Source organism: Schistocerca cancellata, chromosome 4, assembly GCF_023864275.1.
Source record: "Schistocerca cancellata isolate TAMUIC-IGC-003103 chromosome 4, iqSchCanc2.1, whole genome shotgun sequence".
NCBI classification, from domain to species: Eukaryota; Metazoa; Arthropoda; class Insecta; order Orthoptera; family Acrididae; genus Schistocerca; species Schistocerca cancellata.
Window position 1 is genome coordinate 734,830,482 of NC_064629.1, and position 11,841 is coordinate 734,842,322.

The 11,841-nt window shown below is 45.4% G+C and overlaps 1 non-coding gene across 1 annotated transcript; it reads right to left on the reverse strand.

Annotated features, from left to right (window-relative positions):
- Positions 1–7,883: 7,883 nt before the first annotated feature.
- Positions 7,884–7,957, reverse strand: Trnat-ugu (transfer RNA threonine (anticodon UGU)). The gene has a single exon. It is a non-coding gene; the product is annotated as a tRNA-Thr (tRNA).
- Positions 7,958–11,841: the final 3,884 nt, after the last annotated feature.

The window sequence follows — 11,841 nt, forward strand, 5'->3', positions numbered from 1 at the left end:
GACGTTACATTACAGATGTGTTACGACCCCCTGGCTCTACCCTTCATTCGCCGGCCATGGTGATCTAGCGGTTCTGGCGCTGCAGTCCGGAACCGCGGGACTGCTACGGTCGCAGGTTCGAATCCTGCCTCGGGCATGGGTGTGTGTGATGTCCTTAGGTTAGTTAGGTTTAAGTAGTTCTAAGTTCTAGGGGACTTATGACCTAAGATGTTGAGTCCCATAGTGCTCAGAGCCATTTGAGCCATTTCTACCCTTCATTCGAACCCTGCGAATCCCTTCAGTTCAGCAGGATAATGCACGACCGCATGTTGCAGGTCCTGTACGGGCTTTTCTGGATACAGAAAATGTTCGACTGCTGCGCTGGCCTGCACATTCTCCAGATCTCTCACCAATTGAAAACGTCTGGTCAATGGTGGCCGAGCAACTGGCTCGTCACAGTACGCCAGTCACTCCCCTTGATGAACTGTGGTATCGTGTTGAAGCTGCATGGGCAGCTGTACCTGTACACGCCATCCAAGCTCTGTTTGACTCAATGTCCAGGCGTATCAAGGCCGTTATTACGACCAGAGGTGGTTGTTCTGGGTACTGATTTCTCAGGATCTATGCACCCAAATTGCGTGAACATGTAATCACATGTCAGTTCTAGTATAATATATTTGTCCAAGTAATACCCGTTGATCATCTGCATTTCTTCTTTTTTAGAAATTTTAATGGCCAGTAGTGTATTTTTCTTTTGTATGATGTGTTGTTTTCCAGTTATTTCTTTCCATTCAAAACAAACATCCACTATACCGCTACAATCCACATTACAAGCAGCCCTCCGTGGCTTCGAGGAATTCATCTTTTCCACCATTAAGTGAAAAGAACTGGGTTGACATCTGCGCATGGTCATCGCGATTTAAGTTTTCATGATTTTCATACAATGCTTAGGATAACTGGCAGGATGGTTCCTTTGCAACGGCATTACCTATTTATCTCCGAACAAACTAGCTCCTTCTCAATGCTTTCTGAGAAATGCTAGGTATTCTGTTATTGGGGCCTGGTACAAGAAAACCGACTGAATGGGAGGTCATAGTGGATTTTCGCCTGTAGTCTCCATCATAAGGCCTTCGCTACCCAGACTGCTTTTCTTTCAGATTTACAGGCAAAGCAGTCTCATAAGGTAGGAATAGAGACTGTTCTGTCTATTACTGTTTTGAGGATATAGTATCGTGTTAACTAGAACATTATAATTGTCTTCCTTTATGAGTTTCTCATAAGTTCAGTCGGCAATCCTCAGTGAACAAAGCTCTACATGTGTTGCCTGTGTATTGAGATGGATGGGTTTGACTGCCCAGGGAATAAGGCGTTTGTTAATGCAAGTCTAAATATTAGACGGAGCAGGATCAGTGATCAGAAAAAATTAACTGCATTTCATTATATTGTATGTGTTCGTAAAAATTCTTTCCTGTGTGTAGCAATGACGTAGTAGATGATAAGACTGTGCAGTTCATTACGTAGTGGTGTGCATTAACTAACAGTATTTATTCTCTTGTATCTAGTAACACCTCTAGAAAGAAACTGAGTCCGTTATAACAACAGTATTACACAGCGAATTACAAGTTCAAGTTTATTGATGTTGCTTTCAAGGAGAAAAACTTTTTCAGGTATCAGCTTGGTTTTAAGAACCATGTGATACAAACAAATCTTATTGATTGGCGACTCCATGTTGTCCTGTGCACTACGACCAGATAACAGGTATACTTGAAAAAAGAGACAGCATTGGTCGTATATTTTTTTTTTTTTACTATCGCAAAATCGATTTTCTGTCACTGAGTGACCATCTTCAGTGCTATACTGTATAACTTAAATTAGGATGCACTGTTGTCACTAAGCTTACGGCAATCACATAGTCTATGTGATTGCCGTAAGCTTAGTGACAACAGTGCATCCTAATTTAAGTTATACAATATAGCACTGAAGATGGTCACTCAGTGACAGAAAATAGATTTTGCGATAGTAAAAAATATACGACCAATGCTGTCTCTTTTTTCAAACAAACAAATCTTTCTCTTTACCCATGAAGTCTTGAACGTAGTGTTGGCCTTTGGAGAGACTGTCCGTGTAGGACAAAATGCTTCCAGAGTTCTCTGAGTACTGTAGATGGAGACGAGTGTGATGGCGAGCAGATCGTGTCTGCATCTTTCATCCAGTATTCTTCAGGCGCCAAGACTATAATGTGCGGTTTGGCTCAAGTGAAATTATAAGGGGAACTACCTGTTGATCCCAGCATCGCATTACCGCAGTGTGCAGCTACACGGTCCAGTCATATTAATGTTACCACCGCATATGTTTGACGTCAACGAGCAATAAACACTCACAGACGTCAGGTGGCAGCGCTAGCTGTGGAAGATATGTAAAGCGTGTCCCTAGTACGCAGAAAACAGTGCATTTGTTATCGTAATGCGGAAACGGAGCTATTTGTCTGACAGCAAAACGGGTATGATCACTGGCTTTTGGGCCAAGAGTGGAAGCATTTCTGAAACGGGTAAGTCTGTAAACCGATCGCAAGCTGCCGTGTTTAAAATGTACTGTGCATAGCAAAATGACTCTATCCAAAACAGACACCGATGCCGCTGTGGTGCACCACGGACCAGATACGACAGAAGTGAACGAAGGCTGCGAAGATGTGTGTCGGCGAACAGACGTACGACTGAGATTTTCACTCTGCAGCGGAGTGTGCGCTGATATGAAACTTCCTGGCAGATTAAAACTGTGTGCCGGGCCGAGACTCGAACTCGGGACCTTGCCTTTCGCGGGCAAGTGCTCTACCAACTGAGCTACCAACTGAGCTACCCCAGGCTTTGGCTAAGCCATGTCTCCGCAATATCCTTTCTTTCAGGAGTGCTAGTTCTGCAAGGTTTGCAGGAGAGCTTCTGTAAAGTTTGGAAGGTAGGAGACGAGATACTGGCAGAAGTAAAGCTGTGAGGACGGGGCGTGAGTCGTTCTTGGGTAGCTCAGTTGGTAGAGCACTTGCCCGCGAAAGGCAAAGGTCCCGAGTTCGAGTCTCGGCCCGGCACACAGTTTTAATCTGCCAGGAAGTTTCAGACGTACGACTGTTAAGCAACTGACCGCCCAGATGAACCAAGGGGCTACCAACAGTGTCACCTCTACGACGGTTCAGCGTACGTTGATATATATGGGCCTCCGCAGCAGGCTCCTGGTTCATACATCCAACCTGACTGCTGTTCAAAGGCGACGAAGACTGGAATTGCACGCCTTTACCACAACTGGACATGTACTGAGAAACCACATGTAGCCTTTTAAGATTTTTAATTTAATCGTATGGCTAGGGCCCCCTGTCGGGCAGACCGTTCGCCGGGTGCCGGTCTTTCAATTTGACGCCACTTCGGCGACCTGCAACCGATGGGAGTGATAGGATGATAATGAGGACAGCACAACACCCAGTCCCTGGACGGAGAAAATATCCCGACCCATCCGGGAATCGAACACGAGCCCAGAGAACTGACAATCCGTCACGCTGACCATTCAGCTACCGGAGGCGGACAACCTTTTCAAATGAATCTCGTTTTATGTTCCATCGGACTTATGGTCGTTGGAGCGCACGGGGTGAAACGTCTGAAAGCAAACATCCTGCAACAATCGTCGGAAGGGCCAGGCCGGACAGCATTCCCTGGGTGATCTCGTCATTCTGGAAACCACAGTAGATGAGTCAAAATGGCTCTGAGCACTATGGGACTCAACATCTGAGGTCATCAGTCCCCTAGAACTTAGAACTACTTAAACCTAACTAACTTAAGGACATCACACACATCCATGCCCGAGGCAGGATTTGAACCTGCAACCGTAGCAGTCGCGCGGTCCCGGACTGAAGCACCTAGAACCGCTCGGCCACCGCGGCCGGCAACACAAGTATGCATCTATCCTTAGGGGCCATGTCCACCTCAACGTGCAATTTGTTTTTCCTCGGTACGATGGCATCTACCAGTAGGACAATGGAACGTGTCACACTTCGCAGTGTACGTGGCTGGTTCGAAGAGCACCAGTGTGAGTTCTTTGTACTCCCTGACCACCAAATTCTTCGGATTTAAACCTAATCGAGAATCTGTGGGCGTGGCTCCACCTCCCTGTCGGTTACGTTCGCTCTGACTCTCTTCCTGCACGTCCGTGCTTTTTACGGATGGTCAGATTAATGTGACTGGACACAGTTTAACGTAATCAAAGAACTGAGGAGAAGTCTGAAATGGGGGCTTATGGACAATAATTTATTCTTACTACTTTCATGAACGGAACGGAATAGTAAGGAGCTCACATAAATTACTCCTGCGATGTAATGCACAGGTGATCCTCCAGTATTATGATAGAAGAAACACCCATGTGTCAAAGAAAATCGAATATATATATAGTCAACTGACTAGAACAGAACACATACAATTGGTGACCATGTAGCTCGTTAGAATGAAATTACAATGAAATGAATACCCTCAGCTGCATATAGGCGTTGATATAAATCAACGGGGACAGTTGAAAATGTGCGCCCCAACCAAGACTCGAACCCGGTATCTCCAGCATACGTAGCAGACGCTCTATCCATCTGAGCCACCGAGGATAGTGCGACTGCTGGGTCTTATCTCTGACACGTGAGACCCACATTCGCAACTTATTGTCCCGCACTATATTCATAGTGCCCCTGCCCATCATATTCATTACTCGCGGCTTTAATGTCGATTCCCGTAAGAGTTCGGGCACTGTTTGTTCATCCGCACAGAAGAAGATGGTCAAATGGCCAATGAGTCTTATATACAGGGTGTCCCAGCTATCTTGTTCACCCAAAATATCTCTGGAACAATAAAAGCTATTGGAAAACGACTTTCACCGGTATCAATGTAGGGCTGGGGCCCATGAATGTACATATTTGGAAACATTCGAAAACGAAAGCATATGTGTTTTTAACAGAAACTTATGTTTTTTTAAATGGACCTCCTATATTTTTTCTTCAGCAATCCATAGCATGACAAAGCACATACACAATGGCGTTGATTGCATCGCAATATTCCCATTACATCCCGAGATATTGAGACGCGAAGTTGACGCTTGAAACACCCGACATGCGCTGCTAGCGCACGTCCTGAGGCTCAGGCGTGAACCCCATGCTACCCGTAATCGCGATGTGATTGACATGCTTAATCACACTTCCATACTTATCAAGAGGTCCGAAACGAATAATGCGGTCTGCTGCCATCCTGCATGAACGTCGTACATTCCAGCAGGTATTTATCCCATAGGCTAAGGCTGATGCGGTTCTGTAACATATCTGTGTACCGCAACGTTAGTCACAAAGTTAACTTCGCTTATCGTTAATTCGTTGCTGAAAAGGTAATGCCATTCAACGTGACAGTTAATCATTCACTCGTAATAGTAAAATTCATGTTGATGGTTTTAGTGAAATGAGCAAGTGGACTAAAAGTTTTACCGTTGTTTAGGTAAAAATGTTTTGATTTTGGAAGTTCAGGTAGGACATACAAGATGAATTTATACATGTTTAACCAATTAGTTTTATTATCACATAATTATCAATGTTATGTTTATCTAATGCGTTAAATGACAAACTGTTGCAAACAAATGTTTCTTAACATCACTGGGTAAAATGGCCCTTTGTAGAAACTTCCACTGTGATACCAACACTACATACTAAACATAGCGTTCACATCTCATGCTCAAATTGATACCCATTGGCTTGCATACATAGGGTCACTCTGCAGATGAAGGATGCCCTACTTCGTGCTACTGTTTCCTCTTTTATGGCTGTACAAGCATCAATAATGCGTTGCTTCATGTCCTCTGGTGTTGTTGGTTCATATTGGTAAACAGCATCCTTCACTGCTCCCCAAAGAAAATAATCCAGCGGTGTAAGGTCCGGGGATCGGGCAGGCCACCTAACTGGGCCACCTCGTCCAATCCACCTACCAGGGAACTTACGGTTCAGAAGTCGTCGTGCTCGTAAGGCGTTATGTGCAGGGCATCCGTCATGCTGATACCACATGACCATTCTCCGGTTCAGAGGTACGGTGTCCAAGAGAACAGGAAGATTGGGTCGTATAAATCTGGAGTATTGTCTGCCATTTTGGATACCATTTATAAAGAAAGGTCCGATAATGGTATCTCCAATAATCCCACACGAAACATTAACTTTCCACGGACGTTAATGCTCTACCTGACGGAGCCATTTTGGATTGTCTGCGGACCAATAATGCATATTCCTCATATTGACAATTCCTTTGTTGGAGAATGGTGCCTCGTCGGTAAAGAGAACATCTGCAAAAAAAAATTGGATTAGTCAGAAGTTTTTGCTGAGCCCACCTACAAAATGTTACCCTATTGCGGAAGTCATTTCCATGAAGATCCTGGTGTAAATGAACATGGTAAGGATGAAATTTATGACGTTTAAGAATACGCTGTGCACTTGATTTCGACACACCAACTTCACGTTCAATTTGACGTGTGCTGATTTGAGGATTCACAGCTATGGTAGCGAGCACAGCAACTTCAGCACGTTCATCTGTGCGTGTTCTAGGACGATGTCGAGATCTTGGATTTAAGCTTCCCGTTTCACGTAGACGAGATATGAGACGACCAAACATCCGGCGCGAAGGCGATGGCTTGTCAGGGAATCGTCTTCTGTACAATCGTTCTGCCTAAACAGCATTACGTCCACCTACAACAGGGTACAGTACAGGTATGTAGAGTAGGGTAGAAAACAGACATATTAACTTAATAATCATAATGTTCACTAACAGTACTATCAACAAACAAACCATCTCAAACGTATTTCCCGTCAACGTACATTCTCCATAGATCAGCAGCATTTCTACCATATCTTCACGTGTGTACATTATACTGTAAGTATAAGTTCCACAACACAACGTTTATTCACAATGTGTACTACCTCCGTGCCATCACTAGATTACTCTGATGCACGACTACACTGGCAAGCGGTGTACTGCACGCCAAAGCAACAACAAATGGGATGCTCGGAGGGTGGTGGAGTACAGGAGATTGCATGGGTCGCAAATCATAAACAAGGCGAAGTGGTAACTGTGGCAGTAGTGGGAACTACGTTGGACACTTGACTAGGTAGAGCCAGGCCCTGCGCGACCGGCAAAATGGGTCATATAACGCATTAGATAAACCTTATTTTGAGTGTGCATGATAAATAAAACAACATGACCGGTGTACACCGATCGGTACTGGTTCATATTGTGTACGTAGATACGTAAAACGTGCAAGAGGGAAACCATTATGTGCTTATGAGAGTTGATGGCAGCAGACCGTATTATTCGTTTCGGACCTCTTGATAAATATGGAGGTGTGATTACACATGTCAATCACATCGCGATTACGGGTAGCATGGGGTTCACGCCTGAGCCTCAGGACGTGCGCTAGCAGCGCATGTAGGGTGTTTCAAGCGTCAACTTCACGTCTCAATATCTCGGGATGTAATGGGAATATTGCGATGCAATCAACGCCATTGTGTATGTGCTTTGTCATGCTATGGATGGCTGAAGAAAAAATATAGGAGGTCCATTTAAAAAAACATAAGTTTGTGTTAAAAACACATATGCTTTCGTTTTCGAATGTTTCCAAATATGTACATTCATGGGCCCCAGCCCTACATTGATACCGGTGAAAGTCGTTTTCCAATAGCTGTTATTGTTCCAGAGATATTTTGGGTGGACAAGATAGCTTGGACACCCTGTGGTATCCTGTTTTTCGGGCATACCATCGGTGACTACGCAGCTCGTTAGAGTGAAATTACAACGAAATGAATACCCTCAGCTGCACACAGGCATTGATATAAGTCAACGGGGGCAGTTGAATATGTGTGCATCGACCGGGACTCGAACCCAGGATCTTCTGCTTACATGGCAGATACTCTATCCAGCTGAGCCACCGACGACACTGAGGACAGTGCGACTGCAGGGACTTATCTCTGCACGCCTCCCGTGAGACCCACATTCGCAACTTATTGTCCCGCTCCATATTCATAGTGCTCCTGCCCATCACACTCATTACTCGCGGCTTTACTGCCGATTCCCGTAAGAGTTCGGGCATTGTTTGTGCATCATACACTCCTGGAAATGGAAAAAAGAACACATTGACACCGGTATGTCAGACCCACCATACTTGCTCCGAACACTACGAGAGGGCTGTACAAGCAATGATCACACGCACGGCACAGCGCACACACCAGGAACCGCGGTGTTGGCCGTCGAATGGCGCTAGCTGCGCAGCATTTGTGCACCGCCGTCGTCAGTGTCAGCCAGTTTGCCGTGGCATACGGAGCTCCATCGCAGTCTTTAACACTGGTAGCATGCCGCGACAGCGTGGACGTGAACCGTATGTGCAGTTGACGGACTTTGAGCGAGGGCGTATAGTGGGCATGCGGGAGGCCGGGTGGACGTACCGCCGAATTGCTCAACACGTGAGGCGTGAGGTCTCCACAGTACATCGATGTTGTCGCCAGTGGTCGGCGGAAGGTGCACGTGCCCATCGACCTGGGACCGGACCGCAGCGACGCACGGATGCACGCCAAGACCGTAGGATCCTACGCAGTGCCGTAGGGGACCGCACCGCCACTCTCAGCAAATTAGGGACACTGTTGCTCCTGGGGTATCGGCGAGGACCATTCGCAACCGTCTCCATGAAGCTGGGCTACGGTCCCGCACACCGTTAGGCCGTCTTCCGCTCACGCCCCAACATCGTGCAGCCCGCCTCCAGCGGTGTCGCGACAGGCGTGAATGGAGGGATGAATGGAGACGTGTCGTCTTCAGCGATGAGAGTCGCTTCTGCCTTGGTGCCAATGATGGTCGTATGCGTGTTTGGCGCCGTGCAGGTGAGCGCCACAATCAGGACTGCATACGACCGAGGCACACAGGGCCAACACCCGGCATCATGGTGTGAGGAGCGATCTCCTACACTGGCCGTACACCACTGGTGATCGTCGAGGAGACACTGAATAGTGCACGGTACATCCAAACCGTCATCGAACCCATCGTTCTACCATTCCTAGACCGGCAAGGGAACTTGCTGTTCCAACAGGACAACGCACGTCCGCATGTATCCCGTGCCACCCAACGTGCTCTAGAAGGTGTAAGTCAACTACCCTGGCCAGCAAGATCTCCGGATCTGTCCCCCATTGAGCATGTTTGGGACTGGATGAAGCGTCGTCTCCCGCGGTCCGCACGTCCAGCACGAACGCTGGTCCAACTGAGGCGCCAGGTGGAAATGGCATGGCAAGCCGTTCCACAGGACTCCATCCAGCATCTCTACGATCGTCTCCATGGGAGAATAGCAGCCTGCATTGCTGCGAAAGGTGGATATACACTGTACTAGTGCCGACATTGTGCATGCTCTGTTGCCTGTGTCTATGTGCCTGTGGTTCTGTCAGTGTGATCATGTGATGTATCTGACCCCAGGAATGTGTCAATAAAGTTTCCCCTTCCTGGGACAATGAATTCACGGTGTTCTTATTTCAATTTCCAGGAGTGTATATGCATAGTTAAGGCTCACCGCCCATTTGACCATCTTCTTCTGTGCGGATGCACAAACAGTGCCCGAACTCTTACGGGAATCGGCAGTAAAGCCGTGAGTAATGAGTATGATGGGCAGGGGCATTATGAATATAGTGCGGGACAGTAAGTTGTGAATGTCAGTTGCACGGGAGGCGTGCCAGAGATAAGTCCCTGCAGTTGCACTATCCTCTGTGTGCTCGGTGGCTCAGATGGATAGAGCGTCTACCGTGTAAGCAGGAGATCCCGTGTTCGTGATCCGGTCGTGGCACACATTTTAAATTGTCTGCCTTGACTTATATTAACGCCTGTATGCAGCTAAGGGTATTCATTTCATTGTAAAATCGAATACCATGTACAAAATTTTTGTTTTCATTTCTTCATACGTGTATTCATGTCGTTCCCAGTAGGCTTTTCCATATGGATAAGAATACTTTGTGAATATGTCATGTAGTAGAACTCTATTGATATCAAAGAGACAGTTTTGTCACATTGTAATATAAAGTATAGGGGCGTCCAAAATATTTTATTGTGACTTGGTAGATGATAATAGATGAGAGCTACAGAAATGACGTAACCAGGTGACATCACGATGTTCTACTTTATGATGAGCAATTTTGTCTGCAGTTATGAACTCCTGTCATGGGTAATGGAACTTATGGATATTAGGATGTCTATCAGTGGGAACTGATTTTTACTATGTGCCAATATCTGATCGGAGGCAAGAAAAGTGCAGGGAACCACCAGCTCTGTAGCCAAGACGAGAGATGATTGGTGAACAGAAAGGTCCCAGTGAAGAAACAAATGTTTGATCTATGGACCCGTACAAGGAATTGTTTGAACATTGTGAGTAAAGGCTGTTTCGCTCTCAGAGTTTTTGGCCCACGGCAGAGGGGTAGAGCGATAAAATACAGAGTAATGCCTCTCTGAGTGCTTATCAAGACTTCCAGCAAATGCCACTCCCACGTCCTCGGTAGGCAAATGCCGCACAGCTCCTGGGCGTTTCATCTAGATTGTAGCAGACGGAAGGCAGTGAACTGCCCAGTCTCTGGCGACTTCAAACTGGGACATTCTTCCTAAAGGATAGAACCCTTAGAGAAAAACAGTTAGATCTGGAGGGATAGAGGCGATAGCACCTCCAGTAGCCTAGTTCTGCTAAGTGCTCGTAACATAATCAAAGGACAATTTGCTTTTTGTGAACACTCAAGCTGTCTCGGATAGGACTGGTGCTAGTTATAATGTCCAAGGAAAAAACAACAAAAATTACGGCATTAGATAAAGAATTAAAACGGTAGTGTGGAATTTCAAAGAACTGTGTCATGTAGAATTGAACGACAGAAAGAACTGAAAGAAATGCAAGTAGATTTGTCAGTAATATCTAACACGAAGAACAAATTAAAAGATTATGTGGAGTTTTCAGATAACTTCATGATGTCTAGTAGAACACTGCATGAACGTCGTACAGTATCAGGCGCAGTTATACTAACCACAAAGCTATAGAAAAAACAGATCAGAACATTTGAATGAGTGAATGATCGGATAGTAAAACTGAGAATAAAAGTAGAAAGAATATATAAGAAAATCTTAAGAGGAAGCATCTGTGGAAAAACCTAAAATTCTTATGTTTAAATGCAGAAATACAGAAATAATTAAATTCTGGTAATAAGGGATCTGAATGCTAGAGCAAAGAATATGAGACCTACAGTAGGCATATATTGAATTCAGATAGATTTATTAAAAAATTATAGCTCGTTACTGTAACTCCCTCGAAAATAACTGCCGGCCGGAGTGGCCGTGCGGTTCTAGGCGCTAGAGTCTGGAGCCGCGAGACCACTACGGTCGCAGGTTCGAATCCTACCTCGGGCATGGATGTGTGTGATGTCCTTAGGTTAGTTAGGTTTAAGTAGTTCTAAGTTCTAGGGTACTGAAGACCTCAGAATTTGAGTCCCATAGTGCTCAGAGCCATTTTGAAAATAACTAAATAAGTTCATAACTCCACAGAAAGAGTACTATTTCTTACGTTTACCTTTCTAAATAAATATTCCATTCACTTGTTATTTTGTAAGCTACAACGAAAATTGCCGATTGAGCCTGTATATCTCATGGATTCAAAACAATAACCAGAGCACCTATTTGTACGATGTATCAGGAATTAGTAAACTTCTAATGATCACGCTTGCAGAATTGGGAACTGTACACGTTCTTATTAGTGCTGACGAACAAACTTTTTCCTTTTTTTCTGGCTTGGTAAAGCTAATATCTGTGATGTTCT